This window comes from Mobula birostris, chromosome 3 (genome assembly GCF_030028105.1).
Source record: "Mobula birostris isolate sMobBir1 chromosome 3, sMobBir1.hap1, whole genome shotgun sequence".
In the NCBI taxonomy this organism is placed as follows: Eukaryota; Metazoa; Chordata; class Chondrichthyes; order Myliobatiformes; family Myliobatidae; genus Mobula; species Mobula birostris.
In genome coordinates, this window is record NC_092372.1 from 75,999,572 (window position 1) to 76,015,357 (window position 15,786).

Below are 15,786 nucleotides of genomic sequence, written 5' to 3' on the forward strand. Positions count from 1 at the left end.
ACTTGGCAAGAACACATTTTGTTTAATGATTCACTTTCTAACGGCGTGAAAGATTTTCTCACAACAATAGAGATTTGCTATATTTTTAGTATACTTCCAGTATAAGATATGTTTACAAGGGGTTGTTTCTTTCCATCCTGTTATGGCTGAAAGGCAGGAAGTAAGATCATAAGAAATATGAGTAGACCATTCAGGACACCCTTCCCCCACATAACGTCCAGCATTCAATAAGACAATGACAAAAGATAAGTAATATGTAAGGATATGAATTTATGATAGCTAGTTAAATTTCTGATATTTATAAGCAATTCATATCTTTTTCCACCAACCTGCTCTTATGTACCTTGCATTGTAGGAACTCCTTAATTTCATTAGGCAGAATTCACCCAGACTGTTAAGGGTTGAGTTCACTGTGCATGTTACGTATTATGTTTTGGGGTGTGTTTTATTTTATTTATATATAGAATGCTGTCACTTGTTGGCGGGTACGAGGTGTATATTAGAGGTAATTACAATCGTGTCGACTTTTGTCGCCACTCCTACGTTAGCGACACTGACGCTCCTCTAGACAATTCCAGAGTGATTTTGCTCAGTTTACAATTATGATTGCAAACACCATTGCTCTCAAGCTGCCTGAATTCTGGCAGGAGCAGGCCGCCATTTGGTTTTCTCAGGCAGAGGTCTAGTTTGCAGTGCAGGGAATCTCGCAAGATGACACAAAATATGACTATGTCTCTAGAAGGAGTTTCTTAAGATTCTCACACCTGCTGACTTCTGGGGGGTGCTGTAGCATGCTCATCACCCACCCACCCCCACCAGATACAAGACTTTTAAGCAACTCCTTCTAGAGACTTTTCAACTTTCTGAGTCTGAGTGCACGCATCGGTTCCTCTCACTGACCAGTTTAGGCGACTCCAAGCCGTCGGAGTTGATGGACTATATGTTGTCTCTCCCTGGCAGACATCAGCCACGTTCCATCTTCAGAGAGCTTTTCCTGTAACAGCTACCAGGCGGGGTGCGGTCAGCTCTCGCTGACTCTCCCCTCAAAGACCTCCAGGCTCTAGCGAGAGAGGCTGACAGGGTGTTTTCCGTCACCAAGAGGGCCTGTGTGACCATGCAGCTGGATGACTTCACTGCCTCACCACCACCTGAACATGAGACAATCTCCGATAGTCTCCTACCCTGTGTCTCTACCATGCAAGGTTTGGGCTGAGAGCTAAGAAGTGCCGCCCACCCTATACTGTGTACATTTTATGTTACATTGCACGTTATTACGTTTTGGGGGCAGGTATTTTTCTGATATATATACAATGTTGCCATTTGCTTGCAGGGGGAAGTGTACGTTAGAAGTAATTACACTTGTGTCGATTTTTGTCGACACTCCCACAACATGTAGGTATAAGGTACGCATCTTTGTTCAGGTCTGCTTCTTTGTCCTTTACTTGTAACCCTTAACTCCCTTACTGATTAAGAATTCAGTTTGGCTCTCTCAAACTGATTAAAAATATATTGGATTCAGCTTCCACAACTTTCTGGAAACAAAATTCCAGAGTTTCACATTGTTTTGAAAGAAGGCACATTCCTCATCTCGAACTCTCTCATGAGAAGAAATATCTTCCCTGTTTAGCTTTCCAAGAATCTTGTATGCTTCAAAATAATGCCCTCGCATTCTTCCAAACTTCAGCGACAAAAGAAAAATCAGCCTGCTCTCTCATTGGATAACCGAATCTTTGGACTCTCATTTACTTGACATTTTACCTCCCAAACACTTATCATAATTTTGATCAGGAAACATCTAGCATTCTGAAAAAAATTAATCACTTCCTGCCAATACACACCATCACCCCAAATCCTTAACATTCTATACTTCTCATCCTTGACGTGCAAAGCGCCTTCAAAATGTTTACTTTTGAGCAGTATCAAAGTGTATTAAAGCAAGTAAACACAACGAAAATGTTCTTGAAAGTTCAAATTTTAATACATCTTTTATTAGCCATGACTTATATTTTGCCCTTGATCTACTAATCTGGAACACCCATATAAGAGCATGACTGATATATGTACATAATACACAATTTAAATCCCACAGTAACTTCTACAGTGATGTTGAGTTGTGTTGAAAGATTGTAAATGAGGTCTAGATGATGCCAAGCTGCGATTTCCATTTTGTCACAGCTCAGATTTAGTTTTTGCTTAATGGTATAATATTAAGCTGTTTGTTGGGTTCTTAGGGATGGTCTTGGGGACAAAAAGGGGAGTTAGAGGTTAGGTTATGATTTTTGTTACAGGGATGTGGGGGAATTAGAGAATTAGAGGTCAGACCAGAATCAAAGCCTCTGCTTCACATTCAAAGACCAGAGATGTGGACATGACATATCCCTCATCAGATGCCGGAAGTCAAATTGTCCGAGTGTGGACGAGGGTCCCTAGGTCAGCTAATTGTCTGCAAGTTCCGGAGTTGGAGTTCCATGTAGGCAGAAGGAACTGGTTCTGACGACCCCCTGGGTTTGTAAATCGGTGAGACCGATTTTCGAGATCTAGTGTTTGGGTTCCTGCCATCAGTGAGTGCAGATTTTGAGGCCTGGTGTTTGGTGATTGGCATGTCCTGGAATTGATGCCAAGGATCAAGGTCTCAGGACATATTGGAAATCTGGAAGTCAAAGCCTGTTGGCCAGAACCATATCTGAGAATCTCTGTGAGTTCACTGGGTATATAGAAGCTCCCAGTCTATTTCTGCTGGAGGCCTGTCCTGTTATTAAAGGGCTGTGTTTGTGCATGGGTAAGAAGGGGAAATGGGGCTTGTTTTTGTTGTTGTTGTTGTTGCTTGTTATATTCTGTATTGTTCTGATGAACAGTGTGAGCTTGCTATGTTGATGACAGAACATGTGGTGACAGTTACAGACTCCGCCCAGCATACCCTTGGGTGTGTACGCTGCTAACACAAATGATGCACTTCACCAAATGCTTCAATGTACACATGGCAAATAAACTTGAATCTTGAATCTTGATTCATTGTATATCAGGTCAGGACAGAGTTTGACATAGAAACAAACTTGGTGGTGCTCTCATGCACCTTCTACTCTTGCTCTTCTTTCTTGCAGGTTTCTGTTGCACTCTCAGAGGAGTTGCAGAGAGCAGCTGGAGTGCATGCTGTCAATGATGTACACTGCAGTCACTCTGCATCAGCACTGGAGAAAATTAAAGTTTAGCATTGTGTTTGGAGTGCCATTCATGCAGAGTACCATGTACTGCATGGTGTTGACTCCCTTCTGTGTTGTACATTTAGGGATCATTCCATCATACACTTTGATTGTGTTTGTAGATGCCGAAGGAGAGTTAGAGTGTTATGCCCCTCCTACATACCTAGTCTCTGATTTGTGCTCATTGGCTCTGGTACTGTTGGGTGTTCTGTTTTTATAAAAGTTTGCTTTACATTGAACTGTGTTCATAAGGATTGAATGGTTCAATTTACCATCTGCAATGCAGGTATTTTTCTTCAGCTGGTCAACTGCATAACATCTAACACAAGTAGTTGCATGTATTCCTTTTAGGAGACCTTTAAATAAATCCTAGCATGCTCATTGCGGCCTCTAAGAGCGCAATTCATTTTGTATGAAACTCACTGCCTATACAGCTGTTGCTTTTTATATCACTTCCTGTGTGGGTTAGTTTTGATTCACTTTGAAGTGTATGGTGGGAAGATATTCATCTCCATCTACTTATTTGCCCTTGAAACAGCAATATCCATCAGTCATAAGTTTTTGGTAATATTGGCAAACATTTAGTGGATATATTTTGAAGGAAGTATTATGTTTAAGTTTATTGTTGCATCATGAGTTTACTGTTGTTTACAGGGCATAATTATGGAATGTTGTGTATGAGTTCTCATGGTTAACGCAGGTTGTGAGAATAATCAACAGTATTAGCATATTCAGGAATTCTGTATTGAAATTAATATGTATTTTACTTAACTCTGCAGTTTCACAGTATAGAGATATCATTAAAAACCTTGAAGAAAGTGTCATGGCTCCATTTGGCTGTTCCCCTTTAACGCTCCTTTCTCCCTGATTATACCCTAATTTCAGCCAATAGATTTCCAATTGCTGCTAGTTTTTTAAATTACGGTACACCTGGTTTTCATCAGAGACTGTGAAATAAGTACAATGGCGTCACTATCACAGCTTGCCAGTTTGTTGGTCTATTCTCATGTGATACTTTGTTCTCTTGTCTTAGAACTAATGATTAGAACCATTAGTTCTAAGTTTAGTTACAAGTTCAGCTCTAGTTTCAAGATAGTCCATGTAAATCCTGTCTCCTTGTCAAGATTCCTCCAGTTTGCTGTTCTATGTTCACGTCTATGCCAGCATCCCCAACTCAGTCGACGTGCCGGTGTCCTGCACTTGGGTTCTCCTCAGTCACCCCGTGTAACAGAAAGCTTCCGTCTCAGATGAATTTTGAGAAGTTCGTTTAGCTCACTGCATAGCTATGTACATATGCAGAGTGAGGGCAGCAGAGTACTAATAAGTACTAAACCTTGCATCTCTCTTTTTCAATATATCCTGTAAATATTGAAAATGAAGATTAAGTATGCCTTCCACTGACGTGTTCTATAGTTTTGGCTATCCAGTTCAGAAATTATTGGTTTGATGGATTGTTGCTCAAATTTGGTTAGATAGTTTAAGCATCAAAGGAGCTCAATATCTTTCAGCATTATCCGAAGCTATTTTAGTACATCCATGTCTGCTGCTCTTCCTTGCAATGTGGAAAAATTTACATTTGTCTGCATTACATTTGATCTGCAATTTTTTCAATTACGAGCTTTGTCCAACTCATTCTGTAATTTCTCAGCTGCTTCCTCCAATCTTCCTGCTTGTATTCAAATGTAAATTAGCATTGAAATACTAAATCAAAAATGTTGGGATACATGAATGTTAATATTTCATTTGCTGTCAAGAAGCAAAACGACCTTGACAAATGAAGCCTGAAAGCGAAATAGTATGAATGCGGGAAATCAGAAATAAAACATGAAATGCTGGAAATATTCAGCAGGGTAAGCAACATTCATGGAGAGTTGAGGGTTGAAGCTGATGGCCTTTGCTTTAAACTGGGAAAAGTCAATAGCCAGTTAATTATAAAGCTACCTTTAATAATAACTCTGAATCCTTTTCCATAGATGCTGCTTAACCTGCTGAGAGTTTCTAGAATTTTTATTATAATTTTGTATTAAATTACAGTCAATATTTCAGCTCTACTTTCGTCTCGTAGAACACATACCTTTGATCCTTCCATTTGCCAATACATTGCAGTGTGAAGAACGAGTAATGAATTAATGACCGCTTCATTATCATATATCATGTTTGTTCTTATTCAGTGTTTAATAAAGTAGATGGCTAAAATAGTATAAACATTGCATTTGCTACATGTAAGTATGTAAGTATAATGCTTATGTAGTCCTAATAGAAAGTCGTGTTCCAAAGAAATATTGGTCATGGTTCCAGTTATCACGCTGGTGTTGCTCCTCAGATCTGTGGAATTTTATAGGTTGCTAGAACAATAATATTAGTCAAATTGCTATTTGAATAATTGACAGAAATTTCAATATGACCAAAGTGTCACAAAGTAACCTTTCTCTCTGTTAAAACATAATTCAGTTATATGTGACAGGCACAATGGAGCTGCTAAATATTCACAACATTGAATCTACAATGATTCACCACCTTTTTGCATTATTTTGGAAATCTTAGCAATTACTTCTATTACAAATGGAAAATATTTCCATTAAGACTATTACTTATCATGTTGCTTTTTATGTCCTTAAAAATTAGCACAAAGCTTCTGATTCCATGCTAATACATTTCCTAGCGAATTTCTCATTTGCAGTGTTAACATAAGCTTCAAAGGGTAATGGCATCTTCCGCCTCACCACTTGTACTACAGCTGCCCCTGTATTGCAGTGGAGGGATCAACATGCAAAATCATCTTCTGTAGAAGGAGTTGGTTACTGGGGGAAAAGGCAAATCATTAAGTTTAATTACTTAAATTCACTTGAATATTATTAATTGAATGGCAGTACGTGACTATTTTCCAGTATGACAGGTGTATTAAAAAGGAGTATTTTTAGTATTTTAGCGCTAGTGCATTTTTTTTCTATTAAGTGGCAAAAACTGTGAGATGTTATTCACTAGTGATAGTACATGCAAGTTATGCATGGGTAAAACATTGCTGAGATCATGTAGACATGGTAAACATTGAATCCTGACTCAAATCTGGATTGGCTTCTGTCAACAATGGGCAGCCCAGACTGGTATGGCACTCTTTAAGGAGATCCTATATCCACAGAAGTCGAGTGTGCTGTGTAATTGCTCTTAGTCTGTGCACAATTTAGATTGATGGAGGATCTTGAGTCGAAAGTAAAGGCATTTTCAGTGATGCAGATCATTTCAAAATCTTAATTATTGACTGAGTCATTTGAATCAATCCCTTAATTTCTCAGTTGAGTTGATTGCCGAGGTATTGTTAATGTTTCAAGTGTTTTATGCATTAACTGAAATCTATAATATTTCAGCAAAATGACTGATATATGAAAAAGAATGGAAGAACTTGGCCATGCTCAGCAGGTAAGGCAGCATCTTTGGAGAGGAAAATAGCTTCAACCTTCAGATCTACAGTCTTTCATAAGAAATGCAAAAAGTTAGAAGTCAGTCGTAACTTGTGAGCTAAGACAGAAGCAGCAGGGTGAAAAAAAAATCCATTACTTATAGGCTGGAGTGGAAGGATGACGCAAGTGGAGGTAAAGATTTCATTGGAAGTGACGTGAATTGGAGGAGACAGATTATCAGCAAAATACCAGAAAATGAGGGGGAACAGACAGGGCAAATCATGACACTGCTAAAAGGACTTAGAAGATCAGTATGCTTGGTAAGACAGGATATCACTGAATTCCTCCTATCTGCATCTCACAGAGAAATATAGCTTCACTGGCATTTTTTAGCCAGCAGCAACACCACTTGTTTCAATGGCTCTGCTGGTCTCTATCATATCTCAGAGCTCCCATTTCATTCTTTTTCACCTGGCCTTTCCATTTCTGCATTTATTCTCAAGCCCAAAATTTGATTTGGTTCTAGCTTTTCTTAGTTTGATGGATGTTTATTGGCATGCAGCATTCTCACCTTCGTTCTTTCACTCTTTCACTTCTTTGCTCTTTTATTCTTTTGCTCTTTTACTCTTGATTTGTATCACCTGCTGAATATTCCCCAATTTTCAGTTTTTTTCTTATTTCTCCTAAATTAACTTATTACTTTCTTTACATCAGGAATAGCTCCTCCAAAAAATCCATTTGCGTGTGCACATTGTACATTGTAGTACACGTGAGAAGTACTAACCAAGCTGATGAAGGTCCTCAATTTGAAACATTAACTCTGTTTATAAAAGGATCTAGTGCTTTGCTGGCATATATGACAAATCAACTCTTCTCAGGCTTCCAGCCGGATACAGGTGTCGATTGTAACTGACATTTCGATGAAAAACGCAGAGTTTATTCATTAACAAACTGTATTCGTAACAATATTTGGATTAAAGCAAACATACAATTTCCTGATTCATTCATTGCAGAAAGAAGGAAATGTATAGCAACACAGAAAGTGCTGGAGGAATTCAGTGGGTCAGGAAATTTCTATGGAGGAAAATGGAGAGTTGACATTTTGGGTCGAGACCCTTTATCGAGACTGGAAAGATAGAGATGAGATAGCCTGTACAGCAAATGCAAGGAATCAGTATACTATTAAGGGCAAGATCCTTAACAGTGTTGCTGAGCTGAGAAATCTTGAGGTCCAAGTTCATAGCTCCTTGAAAGTGGCTACACAGGTGGTTAAGAAGGCTTATGGAATGGTTACTTTTGTTAGTCGAGGCATTGAGTTCAAAAGTTAGGATGATATGTTGCAACTTTATAGAACACTGGTTAGGCCACATCTGGAGTATTGCGTACTGTTCTGGTCACCCCCCCCACCCCCACCCCACCACCATAGGAAAGGGATGTTGAGGCTTTGGAGAGGGTGCAGAAAAGTTTTGTCAGGATGCTGCCTGGTATAGATGGCATGTGCTATCACGAGAGGCTGGATAAACTTAGGTTGTTTTCCCTAGAGCGTCAGAGGCTGAGGGGAGATCTGATCGAGGTTTACAAGATTATGAGAGGCATAGATAGAATGGACAGAGAGTATCTGTATCCCAAGGTTGAAATGTCTAATACCAGAGAGCATTTTTTTTTATTAAGCGCAATCTAGAACAATGGCCAGATCAGAAATGCTGATCAGGTCAACTAGTTCCCAAAGAGAACCCTGATAGGCCAGTCAGATGGTTCACTGCTGCTCAGCGATACAACACAAAAAAATCATATGTAAATTCGTAGCAAGTACATAGAACAGACACAAGGGTCGTTAGCCCCTGTGCCCCAGAAACACACCTGAGCAGTGAGGCGGAGGTATATACTATGCATGACCTGATCTAAAAGCATCATGTTGACTCATGATAGATCGTGTTCATGGTGGAACAGCTTAGTCAAGGATGGGGTGATCAGCACAGATGGACAAAATTATACTTCCACTACCCCTGAAGGTGAGTGGATGTATAATGTGCTGCCTGGTATGGCGGTAGAGGCAAATACATTAGAGGCTTTTAAGAGACATTTTCATAGACGCTTGGATGGAGGGATATGGACATAGTCTAGGTAGGAGGGATTAGTGTTTGGGTATTTTTGATTTGCTTTCTGTCTTATTTGGCACAACATTTTAGACTGAATGCCCTTTTTCTGTGCTGTACTGTTCTATGTTCTTAAAAGGTGAACAAGAGCTGGCAGGAGTGATAAACATCTGAAAAGGGGTGAAAGTGGGAATGATGTAAGAAAATAGCAGGTGCCGGATGGAAGTAACAAAGGGCTGAAGAAGATTAAATCTGATAGGAGAGGTCAGTGGATGATAGAATAAAGGGAAGGAGGTGAGGAGGGGAACCAATGGGAGGAATGTGTGGGAGATGAGCAGATCGAGAGAGCAGAGGAAAGGAAAGAAAGGGATGATTCGCCTTCTGTCTCAACAGGTCTACAGCACACCACTGCACTAGTCAAAAGTAAAAACATAAGTCAAGTTGCTGTTTATCAATTACAGCTCAATTCAACACCATCATCCCCTCAGTATTAACCACCAAGCTTCAAATCTAGGGGTCATTGGTACAATCTCAGCAGTGATGAGGAGGCATACAGGGGTGACACAAATTGGCTTGTCATAATGACAACTATGCACTTAATTCAGCAAGACCAAGGAATTGATTGTGGACTTCAGGAAGAGGAGAACACACACCCTTGAGGATCAGCAGTGGAAACAGTGAGCAGCTTAAATCTCGTAGCATTTTTCCTGGGTCAGTCACAAAGAAGGCAAGTCAGTGGCTCTACTTCATTAGGACTTTGTGAAGAGTAGATATGTTATCAAAGGTTTTTACAAATTTCTATAGATATACAGTGAGCAGCTTTCTGACTGCTTGCATCACTGTCTTGTATAGAAGCTTCTATACATAGGATCACAAGAGACTCAGTTCAGATTCAGCCAGTTCCATCATGAGCACAACCTTCTACACCACTGACACCTTTCTCAAGAGGCAGTGCCTCAAGAGGGTGTCATCCAACATTAAGGATCCTCTCCATCTGGGGCATGCTATCTCCTCACTACTCCCACCAGAGAGGAGGTACTGGAGCCTGAAGAACCATGCTCACTGTTTTTTTCCCTCTGCCACCAGATTTCTGAACAAACCCTGAATACTGCCTCATTAACAAGAGAAGATCTGCTAATAGCTGGAAATCCAAACAACACACACAAAATTCTGGAGGAACTCAGCAGACCAGACAGCATCTATGGAAAAGAGTAAACAGTCAATACTTCAGGCCAAGACCCTTCATCAGGACAGTGGGATAAAAGAAAATAAAGGACAGAAGGGAGTGAAGGAAATTTATATGCAGGTGTCAAAATTAAAATTCCTACTGTTCACTGTATTGCGTTCAAGGCATCTAATTTGACTTCAACCCTCAAATATCTAGAATATACTGTACCCTTGCCATACTTGAGGTGGCATGGGAGCATAGCAGTTAGTGTAATACTATTACTCCGCCAGCGTCCCGGGTTCAGTATCTCTGCTCTCTGTAAGGAGCTTGTAGGTTCTCCCTGTGACCATGTGAGCTTCCTGCAGGTGCTCTGTTTTCCTCCCATATTCCGAAGATGTATGTATTAGTAGGTAACTTGGTTGCATAGGCATAATTGGGCAACGCAGGATCGTTGGGTCAGAAGGGCCTGTTACCAATGCTGTATCTCTTTATAAATAAACATAAATAAACTCTGTACATCATACATTAACAATGTGCTAAGCATATGAAAAAATAGAAGCAGCAGTTGGCCATCTGGCCCCATAAGTCTTTCCCATTATCAGATATGATACCAGCTCATCTACCCCAAATTTCAAATACTCTTCCTTGCCAGACACCCATAGTTCTCACATCCCTGATCTTTCAAAAATGTACCTGTGCCCACTTTAAATACTTGTAGTTTCAGACTCTGCAATTCTCTATGGTACAGAATTCCAGAGTTTTGCTACCTTCTGTGGGAGGAAATCTTTACATACTCTGATTTTAAGTGACTGGCCCCTTACATAGAAATGATGTCCTGTTGTTTGAGAAGGTCCTACCCATGAAAAAAATCTCAACACCTACCCTATCTTACTTTGCTAAGCTCTTGCATGTTTCAATAAGATACCGTTATTAGATTAGATTATGAGGACACTTGGTCCTCATTTATTGTCATTTAGAAATGCATGCATTGAAAAATGATACAATGTTCCTCCAGAAAGATATCACAGAAACACAGGACAAACCAAGACTGAAACTGATAAAACCACATAATTATAACACATAGTTACAACAGTGCAAAGCAATATCGTAATTTGATAAAGAGCAGACCATGGGCACGGTAAAAAAAGTCTCAAGTCCTGATAGCCCCATCACCCCATGCAGATGGTAGAAGGGAGAAACTCTCCTTGCCATGAACCTCCAAGCGCCGCAAACTTGCCGATGCATTGGAAGCACCCGACCGCAGCTGACTCTGAGTCCGTCTGAAAACTTCGAGCCTCCAACCAGCCCTCCAACACCGAGCACCGAGCACCATCTCTGCTGAGCGCTTCGACCCCACCCTGGCCGCCGAGCAACAAGCAAAGCTGAGGACTTGGGGCCTTCCCCTCTGGAGATTCTGGATCACACAGTAGCAGTGGCAGCGAAACAAGCATTTCAGAAGTTTTACCAGATGTTTCTCTGTTCTCTCACGTCTGTCTCCATCAAATCAGGATTGTGCACAGCACCCTACTTGACAAATAACAGATATCATTCACCGGAGTGGCCGCTGCGAGCTGCGTCGCGCTGCCATCTTCTCCTTCTCCTTTATTCGTCTAAACCCTGTGGAATACTGACCCAGCCTGTTTAGCTTTCATGTTAAGATAGTCCCCTCATCCCAGAAATTAGCCTAGCGAATAGATTTTGGACTGCTTCCAATGCTACTTTATTTATGGGTGAGAACACTGAATAAGTGCATCATACTTCAACTGTGATTTCACTGATTCCCTGTATAATTGTAACAGTATTCATTTTGCATTCTCTGCTACTCAAACAGTAACAAACTGATAAAGTGTTACAACTAAACAGTGGATTTTTTAATATACTAAAAAGTACAACTCCATAGCAACACCAGATTATTAAATCCAGGACATTAGCACCAGATGGCCTTCCATTATTCCAATGCCAAATGGAACAAATTTATTTCTAGAACTTCAAACAAATGGCATAAATATTTATTGTAATATAACATTTATTCTGCAATGCTATAGTTGAAAGAATTGTCAATTTGTTAAGAGTTACTACAAATTATTCAAAGTAAACCATCATTACACTCTTTTGTTCATGTGTAAACATGCCCAGATGCATTAAAATGTAAATTTTGTTGATTTTTTGAAGTGTAGTGCAAACATTGAAACTCATGGCCAATGTATTTTTAGTGTCTTCTTGTAAATTATTTTACTTTGTATCATAAGTTTGCTGTCCCAACCATAATCTGCAATATGAACAGAAGTTTGCGAATGATACTAAATTTAGATAGAATCATAGAGCTTTGGTTCAATTCCACATCTTATACAGTTTGCCAAGGTACTTCCCGCTCTGACCATTACTTCACTGTAAATTGTCAAGCCTTTGAAGCAAGCTTAATTCCAAATGTTGGGTATTGGCTCCCATTGCTAGATTCCCACTGATCACCAATGAGCTCTGTTGCTATCTTTTTGGAGCAGCCAAAAATTCATAAGTGAGTATGGACAAGATATTACAAAGAACACTTAGGTAACCAAAGAATACATTTTTCTCTCCCTGTAAATTATTGCCAAAGGAAAATTAGTTAAAATGGAAGCAAGGACGTTATAAAGTAGTAATCAGTGTGTACACCACTGCATGGAGCCTCAATACAATGATAAAATGTATTTACAGGGATTAGCTTTCCAAAATATTACTTATAGAGACCTCTTAAAGGTGTAACAAGTGAGAATTGAAATGTTATAACTATGAGAAACACTGGCTGTATTAACATTGGACAGAATATTTAAAAATCACTGCAATATTAAAAATAAATAATAAAATACCTATCTTCCCCAGTAGAATGTAATATGCTTTGCAATAAAATCTCATTGATATTGGCAGAAAAAAATGAAATAATAATAATGTTATATTTAATTGATTATTAATTACTGCAGTGTGTAAGTGGTGAAGATTGTGAAATGATTAATAATTTTTGCCTGAAATCCATAGAATAGGAAGTGCTGACTGCATTGGCATGTAGGATGTTTTTAATGCAAAAGTAAAAGTTTGGAACTATTTAGGATAATGTGCATACAGGATCTGTTCTTTAAAACATAACTGAAGTTCAATAAAAAAATGATAAAATACAAAATTAAGCTTTACTATGTTCTGTTGTGATGTCAACACTGATATCAACACTTACAGAATAAGTTAGAGCTCTGTGCACCCAGTTTTATGGGACATCACAAATTGAATGTGCTGGCTTGAGTGACTAAAGTTCAGTCCATGCTTCCACTGACTGACACTTGTGACATTTATTGTCTATAATTCTGGGAAGGAAAAGTAATTCTATAAGGTAATGGAGGTTCCCTTGTATTACTTACTGTGCACTGGCAGCAGAGTTTTCAATGAGTTGAATTTATGCAGGGTAGAATCTGGAAGCCCAGCTGAGAGCACAAAGAAATAGATATGTCAAGAGGTGAGAAAGGCATTGATGAGGTTTTCAGCAACAGATAAGATCAGGAAGAGGCTGATACGGGAAATGTCATTCAGCCAGAAATGGGTAGCCTTTTGGAAATTGAATGTATATGTGATTAGAAACTCATCACATGGCCAAATAATTATATAAAGATTATGGACAGTCTAGTACAGTTACTGCCAGTTGACAGAAAGCAGAGTGGAGCTGGTTGCAAGGGAACAACGTTAGTGGTGGAGGCCAAAGAAAATAATTGTGAACTCCCTGATATTTAGGTGGAGGGAATTGCTGCATGTCCACTACTGAACATCAAAAAAAAATCTGAGTATCTTGAGACATAAGAGACCTAATAAGGATAAGATAGCTTTGCACAAATCTATAATTAAATTGGAATCTTTCTGATCAGTGACTTAGTCATTAGATAACAATTCAGTAATACGCCAGCTAATCATTTCTAAAATCATTGGGCATATTTCTAGTTCTGTATATGAAGCCCTGAATTTGCTTACTGCATCCACTGCATTGCGCAATAAAAAGACAACTGCCGACGTTATCTTCATTAGAGTAGAACCTTCAGATGATTCTCTGAATGTAGGCCACATAGCAATATTTTCAGAACCTAGTGTAATGGAGTTTAATTTACCCTTTATGGAGACAGAATCAGATAAATGAGATTTAATTATAACTTCCATTATCTTTAGTTCAGTCAATTCCACACAACATTACTAAGAATAGATAACAGAGCATCAAAAAGCAAAGAAAAATGCAGTTGCTAGAAATCTAAAGTAAAAACGGGAAATGGTGGAAATAGCCAACTGCTCAAGCAACATCTGTGTAGAAAATTAAACGTAAGTTTGACATGATAGATTCTCAGGAGAGGAAAATGTATCCATGGGCATTTTCTTTTCTTTAATACTTTAAGTAAAGTATTTTTACTTGCTGGAAATATATTGGATCACTCTTTAACTGATATGTGAGTGTTAAAAATAGTACACTATAAGTGAACGCAGCTACCGACTGAATCAAATTGAAGTGTAATAATGAGAGCAAGGTGTAGAAAGACCAAGTTTTAAAGAAATCAGTCCCAAATCCAGCAGATGTGGAAGATAATTGTCACAAGGAACAATTGAGTTGGTGAATTTAGTCTTCAGGGCAGCACAAAACATAATAGCAAATCAGTAGGTAAGAGTAGAATGAACAATCCTCACCTTTGTTGGCTTCGTATCAATTTCTCATGATGGCATTAGCAGTGAATCATGGAGTGTGAACAGAGCAATGGTGATTATATGATTAGGTCAGGCTGGTGTGTGACTTAGTTTTATCCTGATACTGAACATTACTTTGAAGCTGATATAGATGCCCTATATTAATAGACAAAATGCAATGCAAACTAATCTGATGTAACAACACAATAACATTTAGTAAACATATTGCATTTTTACATGAATCATCAGAATACCAGGCAACTTTTGTGTAAGACATAAACTCTAAACATTTTGTTTGCAAGATAAAGGAATTAACAGTTCCAAAAACAACTAAAGAAAATCATAATCAGTGTGAAAATTACCATAACTTCTACCCTACTTCAGTAGAAAGACTTGTTCTGTAGCGATACAGAGATGAAATAATTTGATATCCCTAAAAGTATTGGTCGACAAATCAGTTGACAAATTTTTGAGTCACAGTTTAAGTCCTATTGTTCAAATGCAATACATAGAAAATTCAGCCTGTCACCCAGGATGAGGCAAGCCAGCTAACTATGTTATGATAGCCACATAGCTCCATGGGTCGGAGTGAGAGAGAGATGAGGAGTAGCTTAATTGTTAACTCAACATATGGTACCCATGATAATTACAATAGTTTATTTCAGAAGGATCTCTTACTGCAATTAGGTTTATCATGTTTGCGCACAGATTATCAGCAAATTTGAAATCTGACTGTTAGCAGGTCTTACTTATTGCTTTAAAATGATCCACCATTATCTGAATGACTCGGTAAGCCACAGGATAGAATCTTGGCCTGCAGAGCAAAGTCTATTCAAAATCAAACATGTTCAAAAAGGGGAAATAATATAGTTCCAAAATAGCTTTCTCAGATATATTCATGTGGCTGGGCTGCAGCAGTTGTACATAGGATATCGGCCAATCGTATTAGATCAAACATGTCATATGTGGCAGCTGATGCTGATTTCGGTCAACTATTTTGATCGAGCACCCCTAAATAGATCTTCAGGGCTTAAAAGGTAATTGGGTAGGAAAAAAAATTCCCTGCCTTTAGGGGAAGAATAATTTTAAGTGAAATTAAGCAAATGAAAATTTCAAGTTCTAGAAAGGGCACTCATGGCATTGTTCAGAAGTAAATATATTTCAGTTTCATATGGAAAACAACCCCTTCTGATTTTCACTTGAAATAAGCAATTCAAGTGTAACAGCACTTGTGATGTCAC